Below are 12267 nucleotides of genomic sequence, written 5' to 3' on the forward strand. Positions count from 1 at the left end.
GATGGCTGCAGTGATGTGTGCTTCACAGGAGGCCTGCAGGGGCTGCTTCACGTGGATACCGAATTCTAAGGGCTGTGTCACCAGGCAGGCTGTACTCTCTCTTGGGGTACATGTGCATTTCCATCCCAATGGGAGTGAAATCTTCCAAAATGGCAATATCTGGATGTACAGGACACAATCAGTTTGCTGGGAATGAGAATGAGTTAAGTCCTATGTCACAGCTGTCAAAGCCACCAGATGGCAACTCAACTCAACACTCATGGGAGACTTTGGGATTCCAGGCTCTATCCATGTGCACTAAGAATGTTCAGTCTTAAGTGAATAAACCAATTTCAGACTTCACAGGTAATGGACACCTTCATTATGTACAATAATTAACAAGATTCACACTGTGTAATTATCGTTTTGAAAATTGCTAAATAAGATGTAATCGTGAAAGCAGTTGGATGATGGATGGATGGATGGATGGATGGATGACAGATGAAAGGACAGATACACACGTAATTACTGAAGTGTCTAAAAGTGTATTTTCTTGAATGATTGAAGTGCCCAAAGATAATAGCTATCTCACAAGATGTGTTTTATCTATATTTAAATATCTTTGAATGCATTTCAGAGTTTGATATGAACCAAATATAGTTTTCTTGCTGTATTCTTTTAATGTAACTTTCTGCAACTGCCCAGATGCACTAACTTCCGGGATTTTTGCAGACGCCCCACAAAATTTGTCCTACATATTTCACACAATGTTAAACCCATTACCTGTCAATACGAATGCACAGCGACGTCCTGTGAGGAACAGCTCACAGATATTTGTACAGAAAACAATAAAGAATTACCCTGTAGACAATAACTACCCTGTAGACATCCACATAAACCATGTCTGAGGCCCAAAAGGAAACAATAAACTCTGCTGATGAACCAAATTGTAAAGCAGAATGAGACTTAGGTGTACTGATCGTATAAAACAGAGAAAAAAAAACTCCTCAGTCAAGTGATCATTATAATCATGAGCTTTTAAACACAGCTGGAAAAAGAAATTGCATCATTTACAAGCAGATGTATGATGCAAGACTGGAATACATGACTGCTTAGGTACTGTCCTGCAGTAATGAATTCCCCGACTGCACAACACTCAAATAAACAGCTATAAAAACAGATAAAATGCATTTTGGCTTTTTGGCTTGAAGCGTTTTTTTCTCTCAAGGAAATTTTCCCTATAGTGTGTAATTTAAGATTAAGGGAATTTCTTACGGTTTATTGTGCAAAAAAAAAAAAAAAATCATGTTTATTCATTAGTGTTTATTCCAGATCAGACTCTACGCTTTAATCTCATGTATTCTGTCACACAGTAAATGCAAATCACTCTAGCAAAAATGAAAGAGTTCCCCCTATATCAATGAAGCATATCTCATCTTATCTTATTAAGCAAGATCTGTAAGCTGGTAGTACATTAACATGACACACAACACCGTGTCTTACTTTGTGCCTTTTCTCTGGATTCCCATTTCAAATTCAAGAAGGATTTCGAAATACTTCTAAGTGTCTATAAAACACTGAAATGTCAGGTCCTGGCCTACCTGACTTGAATAACAGTGCCTAGATATATAATTCCTAGAATAAGGATAAAGATTTTGTATTAAAGCCTTCAACTGTAGGTCTCCCTGTCTTTCGAATTTTGTCGGTGCCAATATATGGGTTGCTCCCTCTATGTAAGTATTAAAATCTATAATGAACATCTACTATTCCAGTCTAGTTTATCCACATCTAGTTTAATCTGTTTTACCTCAAAATATGTGTCTGTGCATGTCTGTCATCATTCATACCCTCCTATCATTTTATAGATAAAGGTCAGGCAGCCTCCATATGCTCCTTGTCTATCCTCCAGGCCTGTGTGAACACTGAACATCCGCCGAACACAAGCTGAGAGGCCTGAAACCTCGAGCAGGACCATGGCCGCAGAGACAGGGCAGGCTGACCTGCTGAGCATCACTGGCTGCATGCAGGCCAAGCAGATGTTCTATGTTCCACTTCTAAAATTAGTGCTAAAAGCACTGATTTCAGATATGTATGAGAGGGGCTGAGGGCTGGAAAACCTGCTTTCTGACCACAGATTGACTTCTCTCATTTTCAGGATTTTCACCGCTTTGACTATTAATATTGCACATCATTGCTGACTGTTAATCAATAATGTCTGTTGCCAAGTATTTGTTAAGCACGTTGTCTAATATTGACAACTCACCTCCAGGTTGTGGGTTCAGTTCCCACCCCAGTTCACTGTGTGGAGTTTGTATGTTTTCGCCATGTCCACATAGGTTTTCAGCATTTTCCTCCCACAGGCCAAAGATGCACTAAGCTAAATTGTTGCCATGAATATCCATGGTGATGGTAACCCAGGGTGAGCCCAACCTTGAGCTCAATTCCTGGAGGAATTTGATCCAGGTTCACTGTAACTCCAAAATGGATAAGTGAGTATGAAAGACAGATGGATGGATGAATGGATGGTGGATTGAAAGTTCAGCCTTAAACACTTTCCATTTTATTATCTTGTTTTTGGTTTAAAACACTCACTTAAGTAAGACAGAGAAGATTGATGGTCAAGGATTCGATCTTTATGCACTTGGCATGCAGGCATATCCTTGGCAAGCATGTCTGCAGAAAACCTACCACGTTCCATCCTTTGGAAGGAACTGTTACACAGTCATGAAGCAAGACTTCTTCTAGCAATGAGACTGATGTGATTTAATCTGCTGCCAGCTAGAGCAAATAGTCTATTTTCTCACTCAGTCAGAGTGGAGGAATGACACAATATCGCCGTCGGCACGGAAACCCGTAATGTACAGGAAGAGGTGCGATAAAGGTATCAGTGCACGTTGAAGTGTCCGCTCCCCGGTTCTGTCATAGGTAAAGACATCTTGACTGGGGGGAGTTTCTGTAGTCATACACGGATGTCATTTGATACGCTTTTTTTCAGAGAAGGTGACAGAACAAACAGACAGTCTCTGTCTCAGGGATGCTTTTGGCAAAACGCAAAAGTTCTACACTTGGAGTTCAGAAGTTCAGGCAGCAGTTTATGAATGCCTTAGACTTTTTTCGACCTCACCTTCTCTACTTTTGTCTCAGCCACCCCCCCCCCCCCCACACACACACACACACACACATTGAAACCTGGTTGCACTTCTCCGTCTCCCACAAAAGTCCAAAGACGAAGTTATCTTTTCCCATTAACACACAGGCACGATCTTATCCATCTGCAGCTTTATGTCTGAATTTTGTTATGTTTCATTGTCAGTTGGATGCAATTTCATCTGCATTTTTCCACAAGGGATTTAGATTTGGGAAGCGGCAGAAGACCGACCATATAATACCCCACAAGAGCTAATAAAACTTTGTTTTTTGAAACTTTTATTTCACATTGCAGCTCTAGACACAAATGAGAATTTATTTATGGAATGTTGTAAATCCCTTTGTCAAGTGCAATATCTGCATAGAAGCAAAATGTCTATGTTGAAGGCATGAAAATCTCTGCATTGATCATTTTCAGTGAAGACAACAGAATTTGGATGCCCACTATTTACTTGACCTGTGCGACCATGTGGAATCAGAACAACACGCTACTGCAGCCGTCTTCTTTGTTGAAACAACCCTGAGAAAAGCCAGTGCATGTTTTTCCATCCCAGTTCACAGCCCCCACACACACAACGCATCACATAAGAAACATATTTGCTGAAGGACGGTTATGCAATGTGAGAACTTAACCAGGTACTACAGTCTTACGGTTATGTTTGCGGTCAGCTCCTTTGACACGGCATTGGGGCGTCACCCTTGAGCAAGGCCGTTAGCTCCAGTTGCTGTACGATCCAAACTTATCATCCTCACTTGAATGTCGGCATGAATAAAAGTGCCTGTTACGTAGAAAGTGCCTAAGAGCCAAGCCCTGTGTTTGCGCCTTCATGAAGCGCTGGAACGCAGGAGGGCTCTTTCGGCCGTTAGAGCTCATTAATGCTGCTGATAAGGATGTGTGTTCCTCACACGCTCCTGCCGGATGCACAATTACGTCTCAACATCATGAATATTGTAATTCCAGCAGGAAAGGCTCGGGGACAATTGTCTAGGCGTTGTGCAAATAAAGGCGAGCTGATTAAGACAATCTCCCCCTCCAGCATCGGCAACGTGTCCTGCGCCCCTCCCCCCGAATATCAATCCCACACGCAAATGCGCAATAAATGCCTGCACAGCTGCGAGCAGCTTTTCCAGACCTCCTCCTCAGCCGAACTGAGGATGAAGAGCGAGATCCTATTCGAGTCTGCAGCTTCTTAACGCTCAACAACAGCAGCTCTAAACATTTTTATCATATTAAAAAAAAAACAAAAAGAACAAAAGAATAAGACTGTGTGTGTCTCGGTGATCCATGTAAGTTATTCATGATGTGTGAATGTCCAAACATTTCATTGGTTGGGTAAGTTGTTAGGTGACCTGTTTCCTAGACGTGTCACCGGCAAACCTAAGGTGTCAAGGTAGTGTGGCAGCAGCATTCAATGTTCTAATGACAAGCTGAAACTAAGTAGGTTTACCATTTTTTTGAGGGATTACTGCGGGTAAAACATCTTCAATATTATAATCTAAGACATTAGGTTGTGACATTCCTGTAAGGTCAAGCCTTGACTCAAAACAAAACATCACCTATCATTGTGATTACTTCACGTTCAGTACGAGTCATATGACCATTTGCTGTAAAGACAGCCAGCACAGTTTACTCTAAGGCATTTCGGAAATAAGGGTCATTGTGGTTTAAGGTAAATTAAGTTTAAATGTGGAAACTCTGCATTAGGACAGTCAGTATGAAAGTGCAGTATGTACTGAGATAGAGAATTGATTTGTTAACATTAAGGGCAAGTCACAACAGGATGACATTCTAAGATGAATGAGAGATGATCAAGAATTCTGAAGCTACTGCCCACTGATGTCATAAAGAGGTTGCCATGATGGCTCGATGACATCATCAGTACTAGTCCATTTCATGTTTAAGAATGATGTCAATAACGCGTCATCAACTTGGGGGAGACCTGTGGATCGATACACTTCCAGAGTGGCTCTGTTGCCAGTTTGTCCCCTTAAAAAATTTCCAATTTATCCACTACAGACATACTGTGAACTTCTCTTTTCTTTGAAACATATTAACTATAAATTCAAATCATCCCGACTTCCAGCTGCCATAGGATATCAACTTCTCCACACATTCTGTAAATCAGGTCTATAGGCCACTACATTTCCAACTAAAAGCGCAGAATATTTTCTGACATATTGTGTAAAAATATTTTTTTTCTACTTGTCCTGTTTGCTCCATTTGACAGTGACCCATTGGGTCTTAGGGCTGCATAGCTACCGCGGTATTTTTAGGGCCTTGTTCCTGTGGACTGGAAATTAATGAAATGTGAATGACAAGCCGACTAACAGTAGGAATGCTTTTCGAGGAAGGATGGTTCCGTTCCATGTGAAACACTGAGATTTCACTTCTCGCTTCACTTTGTATTCACAGTCAGGGTGTAGTGGGCAGACTTCCAGCGTCTTTCATCTAAAACTTTCTGAAATCTCCCTTTCAGGAGTCTCAGACTACATGTATTAAAGTAACCTTGACAAGCACTGCTTAGTATTCATACTTCAAATTATTTATTAGTAACCAGTATTATGGTATTATAAGTATGTTGAATTTTTGGCCTGCAAATGAGAGAATAATAAAAAAAAAAACACAAAGCAAAACAAGGGAGTCTTAAAGGAAGGAAGGAAAGCGTAAACTATCAACAATAGAATGTACAAACCTTTCAAACAATTAATTAATTCAGAGGTTTTACTGGGAAGGATGAGGTGCAGGAAACTGACAGTAGTAAAGAAATTACCGTCTGCTACAATCCTGCCGTGTTTCTACTGCGATTCTGAGGGTCAAGGATGAAACACGATCCACCTGGGTGATGATATTCTGCCCTCAAGTGTGAAAATCAAGATAAGAGCCTAGACTCATGGCAAATCACTTCACAAATGGTGAGACAGTTATGTGAACAGAACTTAGGCCAGAAGGAGCTGTCATCAAGACCCCTTTTATTGCCAAGTCCATTTATCACGGTTCCCCTGAACATCCAAATTCCCGTAGACATAAACACCACTTTGGTGGCAATCAAAGCAACTAAGCAGACCTCTATGCAAATTTCCAAACTATTAGTTGTTGGTTTTTCCAATCATACTTGCCAAAGGGGAACTGTGCGTCTAACTTAAAAAGTGTAACAATTGTATTTCTTACAAACAGTATTTCTGAACTGCATTGACTTCATACTCTGCTTTCTTAACACAAGGAATTAATTCGTTCTTCCTGTCAAATGGATTCATTTACAGGAACACATATGATATCGAAAACTGAGAATGCAAGTTTGCAGTAGAGACTTGCGGCTAAACTAAGAAGCTGACAGGTACGTAGACTAAAGATGCCATTGCGTTTAGACCTTTAGCTTGCCTAAAAATAGCATTGATGTGGTTGTCAGCAAGGCAACTTGAAACCTGCAATCCCAAAACAACTGCACTAGTGCGTGTCACAACCTACCATCACCGTTACTCTGTCTCACACATCTGTCACTGCCTTATGACCTGGCGACGTCGCCTGCCTCCTCGAGATGCTGAAAAGCTCCACTGTCTCACATTTTTATTAGTCTGACCTGGTGTTTAACTCTTGGGTGGTTCTGGCATTTGATCAGCATTGTGTTTTTGAAGGGGTCAGCAGAACACATCTGTTATAATGACTGAAGAGACTGAAATATCCTAATTAGCAGCTTGGTTTTTCATTTCATTACCAATTCAGAGGAAATACACAGAGCTAAGAATACAGAACAATCAGACGTTTTCCCTCTAGCTACCAAAAAAAAAGTCAGATGGAACTAATTAATTACATTTTAAAGTTTTCAATTCAGTTTAAACTTTAAATGACAGCGTTAAAACATTGGGCTGAATATGAAACGCTATTCAAAGAGGAAGAATGTCATCATAATACATGATTTTGCACTACTCTACAGCATCAATGACACAGCACAACAAAAATTCCAGATATATTATTACAGTATAATCTTGTGGTCTAGCTAATTATCTTGCTGTTTGTCTGGGGTCAGTGTTTTATCGGTGTCTTACATTGGATGAGCATCTTCTCTTCTGTCTACGCAGAATGACATGAGACGTAAAGTACACACTCCGGCATTAGTCATATGAATTGGCATAAATATACAGAATGCTTGAAAGATAGTTTGACCAGGCCAGTACAAAGCATGTCTTTCAATTAGTCTATAAGTCAGCAGGGTATGAAACGTAATGCACAATTACCGAATTGCACTCCAACTGACAAAACAAGTTGCTGAGAAAGTTGAAAAAGTTTGACCATCATGTAAGGTAACGTCTGGTTACACCCTCAGCACAAAACAGCTTCTAAACATTTTGTACCACCAGCCAAGTGTCTGTCCTTTTGTAAAAAAGAGAAGGTGGTTTTCTGTTGCTCATACAGATTTAATTAGTATTCACTTGGCGGGATTTATCCATCTCTTTATCCTAGTCAGGATTCCGGGTGGGGGGCTGGAGCCTATCCCAGACAGCATACGGCCCACGGCAAGGCTACACCTCACAGTTCATCCCAGGGTACACACAGACACACACTGCTAATTAGCTTAACTACATGTCTTTGAACTGTGAGAGGAAAACCAGCGTATGGAGAGGAAACCCACACAGCATGGGGAGAACATGGAAACACCAGACACAGAGAGAGGAGCCGGCATTCAATCCCCCAGCCGTGGAGATGTGAGGCAAGTCGGCCAACCCAGTACATTCAGTTTATTACTGGGATAAATGCACCCATTCATAAAGTACAATTCTTCTTTCAAAACGTTCCTACACCGATAATATTTTAGAGACCCCAGTCTAATTGACAATGACAGAGTGTGTGTGGCATACTGTAAAATGCCCACCACACATTTCCGTAATAAGGGAAAAAGATAAATAGGATGGTTTCAGAGAGAAAATCCGCAGTGTTCGTTGCTTTTACGTTTGCACTGCAGGTTTCCCAGAAATCGGCGTCTCAGGGACAAGCCTGTTAAGATTTCTTCTCCATTGTCTTAAAGGCCAAAATCAATACACTCCTCATTTAGTCTCATCACTGTTTGGCCTCAACCGGTTGAAAAACATAGAAAAACAAAGATAATACTATTATGGTTAATATGACAGGACCTTGTGACGGGGATGTCAGAGGAGGGAGCGAACATTCACAGTGACCATTTTCAGTCACAAAATTAAAAATAATTATTAACTGTGTAAATAAAGATTGAATGTCCTGTAAAGAGTTTTTTTCCCAGGTCTTTTTTCATGCTTCTGTATTGTAAGTTTAGCACAGAAGTTTGAAGATAAACATTTCCTAGGACCCAAGGATCGAGGTCTTTTCCACCACTGTCCATTAGGGGGCGGGAGGCCTCCATTCCCACCCTATTATAGGCATCTGGAGCAGCATCAACCACAACATCAATATTCCCTTGAAAACCAGCTGTCTTCTCCCAGTGCCAAGCATCTTTGTGTCAACAAACAAGTTGGGGTTTTGAGGTAGAGTTTCCCAGCAGTTTAGATGTCAGCGTTCCTCCTTCTCCCCAGTTCCCCATGTCTTTTCTCCCATTGTTAAACAGGGTCAAAACCAAGTTGCTACACCTTTTGTACAAACACTATTGGGAGAAGCCAAGTCATCGTGTCCCTAATAAAATGCCATGATATGAACAATGTGGAATCAATACATAAGCATGAATGAACAGTGAAAGCATCATTTACATCTATGCATCAGCATGATGACGATAAATTAAATAAGTTACAAGAAATTAAATGTTTTCAAGGTACTGGAAGTCAAAACAAGGCATGTAGAGAACAGAAAGGAGATTAAACAAAGCAAGTCAAGGCAATGTACTATCATAAGGCAACCAATAAATCATTTTAAATATTAAATGACACTGGAATGACAATCATTATGCATATCACTTTATACAGGATAGTTATTCAATTTTGCAAGGTCTCCATGTCATCAAAAGGTAATATTTCAGCGTTTAAGTTGGACGGGATAATTTCACAGATGACAGGTTTCGGGGTAGCTTTGATCACACGAGAAACAAAGGATCACTCCTTTTGTTAATCTCGAGTCAGCACATCCGTAACGGCATTTTTAAGCCTGCCATTTGGAAAGATAAAAATACAAAGCACACTTTGTTTCTTTCTTTCTTTCAGTCACTTTGGAATAAAAGTATTCCCCAGAAAAACCTGGAGTCAGGATGTGTCTGTGCACCTTATTCTACATATTTCATAACGAAGTGTAGCTGAAATGTCAATCAGGCATCTTGCCAGAGCTCTTGGGCTGGAAATACAAAAAAAAAAAAAATTAAGTAATGCTAAAGCTCATGGAGCTACCTGATTCCCTCTTTAGCGAGAGCGTAAGACCACTTACTGTAGCTACTTGCATTTTAAAGGAAGTCATTATCTTAAAGGAATTCTCACCCCAGTCTACCTCAGCTTTATTTGTTTATTTTTTTTTGCGTATAATCTCAATTTTCTCAACTTATTTTTTTTTACTATTTTATTCAGTTTGTTTGTTTATGTGGTTGTTTGCAGTGGCCAGTATGGTTACCTCACACCTCTGGGACCAGGGTTTGAGTCTCTGCCATGGCTCCATGTGTGTGGAGTTTGCATGTTCTCCCCGTGTCACTGTAGGGTTTCCTTTGGGTACTTCGGTTTCCCCTCACAGTCCAAAAACATGCTGAGGTTAATTTGTGTTGCCAAATTGCCCGTAGGTGTGCCTGTGTGAGTGGATGGTGTGTGAGTGTGCCCTGCGATGGGTTGGCATCCCATCCTGCGTTATTCCCTACCTTGCGCCCACAGACTCTGGATCCCCCACGACCCTGAAGAGGAAGAAGCAGTTACAGAAAATGGATGGATTCATTTATTTGGATTCCAATTACCTGTCCGCTCAGACCATTACTTGCACTGCAAATTCTCTTCAGCCATGAACATCAACATTATTGCACTCTTTTCCATGGAAAATGAATAAAACACGAGACTCGCTTCAAAGCTTTATGCGTCCGGTGGAATTCTTGGTTATTTTTCTGCTTACGCATTTCTTATTTGTATTTCCGGATTCGAAGCTACGCATGATCACCCTAGTCGCCATCACCCGGCAGTGCAGCTTAAGTAACTTTAACCTTCTTCCTGCAGCCTTCAGTGATGTACTCAAAGTAAATGGAAAGCAAATGTGACAATTTTATGCAGTGCGTACAGTGCACCGTGTCAGTGTGCTTCTAATGCATTAACTATTGCCCAAGGCTCTCTGTGCAGAAACTCAGCCTGCCCAATACAAATAAAGTCCCATGCAAATACAATTTCTTTCTCAGAATATAATGGATGGCAGTCTCTATGCTTCATGTCACCAAAAATCCAGCATGCCCTAAGGATTTGTACAATTTGTTCTACATAGTGTTTCAAACTAAATTAAACATGTATGCATATTTTTTCAATATCTATGTCCGATTTATTGGCTACAAAATAATACTTCAGCTCAGTTATAGTTGGCTTCGGGAACAAGGGTTAGATCGGGGCTCCGGGTGGGACTTGAACCAGCAACATTCAGCTTTCTACTTTAAGTCTTTGTTCCAGTTTTTGCAAACTTGGGGCATTTTGACAACTTTGTAATTCTGAAACCCTGCTTCTGAATCTTAGCATAGCTCTGATATACTTGTAGATGCAGAATTAGATTAAAATTAAGGCCACACCTGTTTGGCCATGTCTACCTGCAGTGCTTCTTGTTTGCTTTCAGGGAAATTCTGTAAACACGGTCGGTTTGTCCTGCACTCTTCACTGATGCCGTAATTAGATGAGCTGGAATGAAATGAGCCTTCTGTGTTCAGACAGCATGTTCTCCGGCATCTGAGTGAAGGACAAACCAGTGAATAGGGTGGTTTTAGGGGGTGCATCCAGCAGACAGAGGGGCCCCATGATTCATACTGCCAAAGGCTGCCTCAGTACAGCTGGCAGGCTGCAGTTTGGATGCCAAGACACACGGTAATGGTGATGTTAGCGAATCACCCACTCTCCATGCAGGCGTCTTATCTGTTTGTTTTAATATTAAATACATAACCAATGCCAAGTATTATTATTGTTGTTGTTGTGTTCAAGATTCAAGATTTTTTTGTTACATTTTTGTCAAGTTATACAGGCACAACTCACAGTGAAATGCAAATCAGGCTACTCTGTAGATTGTCAAGAAAATTATCAAATAAAAAACAAATTGAAAATTTAACTAATTGAGTGATAGCAAGATATAATAAAAGTTAAATAAGACTATATACATACATCCATCCATCCATTTTCCAAACCGCTTATCCTACTGGGTCACGGGGGGGTCCGGAGCCTATCCCGGAAGCAATGGGCACGAGGCAGGGAACAACCCAGGATGGGGGGCCAGCCCATCGCAGGGCACACTCACACACCGTTCACTCACACATGTACTCCTACGTGCAATTTAGCAACTCCAATTAGCCTCAGCATGTTTTTGGACTGTGGGGGGGAAACCGGAGTTATATATATATATATATATATATATATATATATATATATATAGACACACACACACACAGAAGTGATATTTGGGGTGGCTAGATGTATAATAATAGTGTAATAATAATCTGTTGTAATATTTATACTTTGTATTTGTATATGATTTTATTTGGGGCGGCATGGTGGTGCAGTGATTAGCACTGTGGCCTCACACCTCTGAGACCCAGGTTCGAGTCTCCGCCTGGGTCACATGTATGCGGAGTTTGCATGTTCTCCCCATGTCGTCGTGGGGTTTCCTCCGGGTACTCCAGTTTCCCCCCACAATCCAGAAACATGCTGAGGCTAATTGGAGTTACTAAATTGCCCGTAGGTGTGCATGTGTGAGTGAATGTTGTGTGAGTGTGCCCTGCGATGGGCTGGCCCCCCATCCTGGGTTGTTCCCTGCCTCATGCCCATTGCTTCTGGGATAGGCTCCGGACCCCCCACGACCCAGTAGGATAAGCGGTTTGGAAAATGGATGGATGGATGATTTTATTTGTTAAAAAGTGTATAACAATTGGGTATAAAACAATAGGATCAATCATGTAGTTGTGACATTCATTTTAATAAAAGCGGCTATTTAAAAAATTATATGTTATGTGAAGACAGATTAATTGTAATCTA

The sequence above is a fragment of the Brienomyrus brachyistius genome, chromosome 19 (genome assembly GCF_023856365.1).
Source record: "Brienomyrus brachyistius isolate T26 chromosome 19, BBRACH_0.4, whole genome shotgun sequence".
Classification (NCBI taxonomy): domain Eukaryota; kingdom Metazoa; phylum Chordata; class Actinopteri; order Osteoglossiformes; family Mormyridae; genus Brienomyrus; species Brienomyrus brachyistius.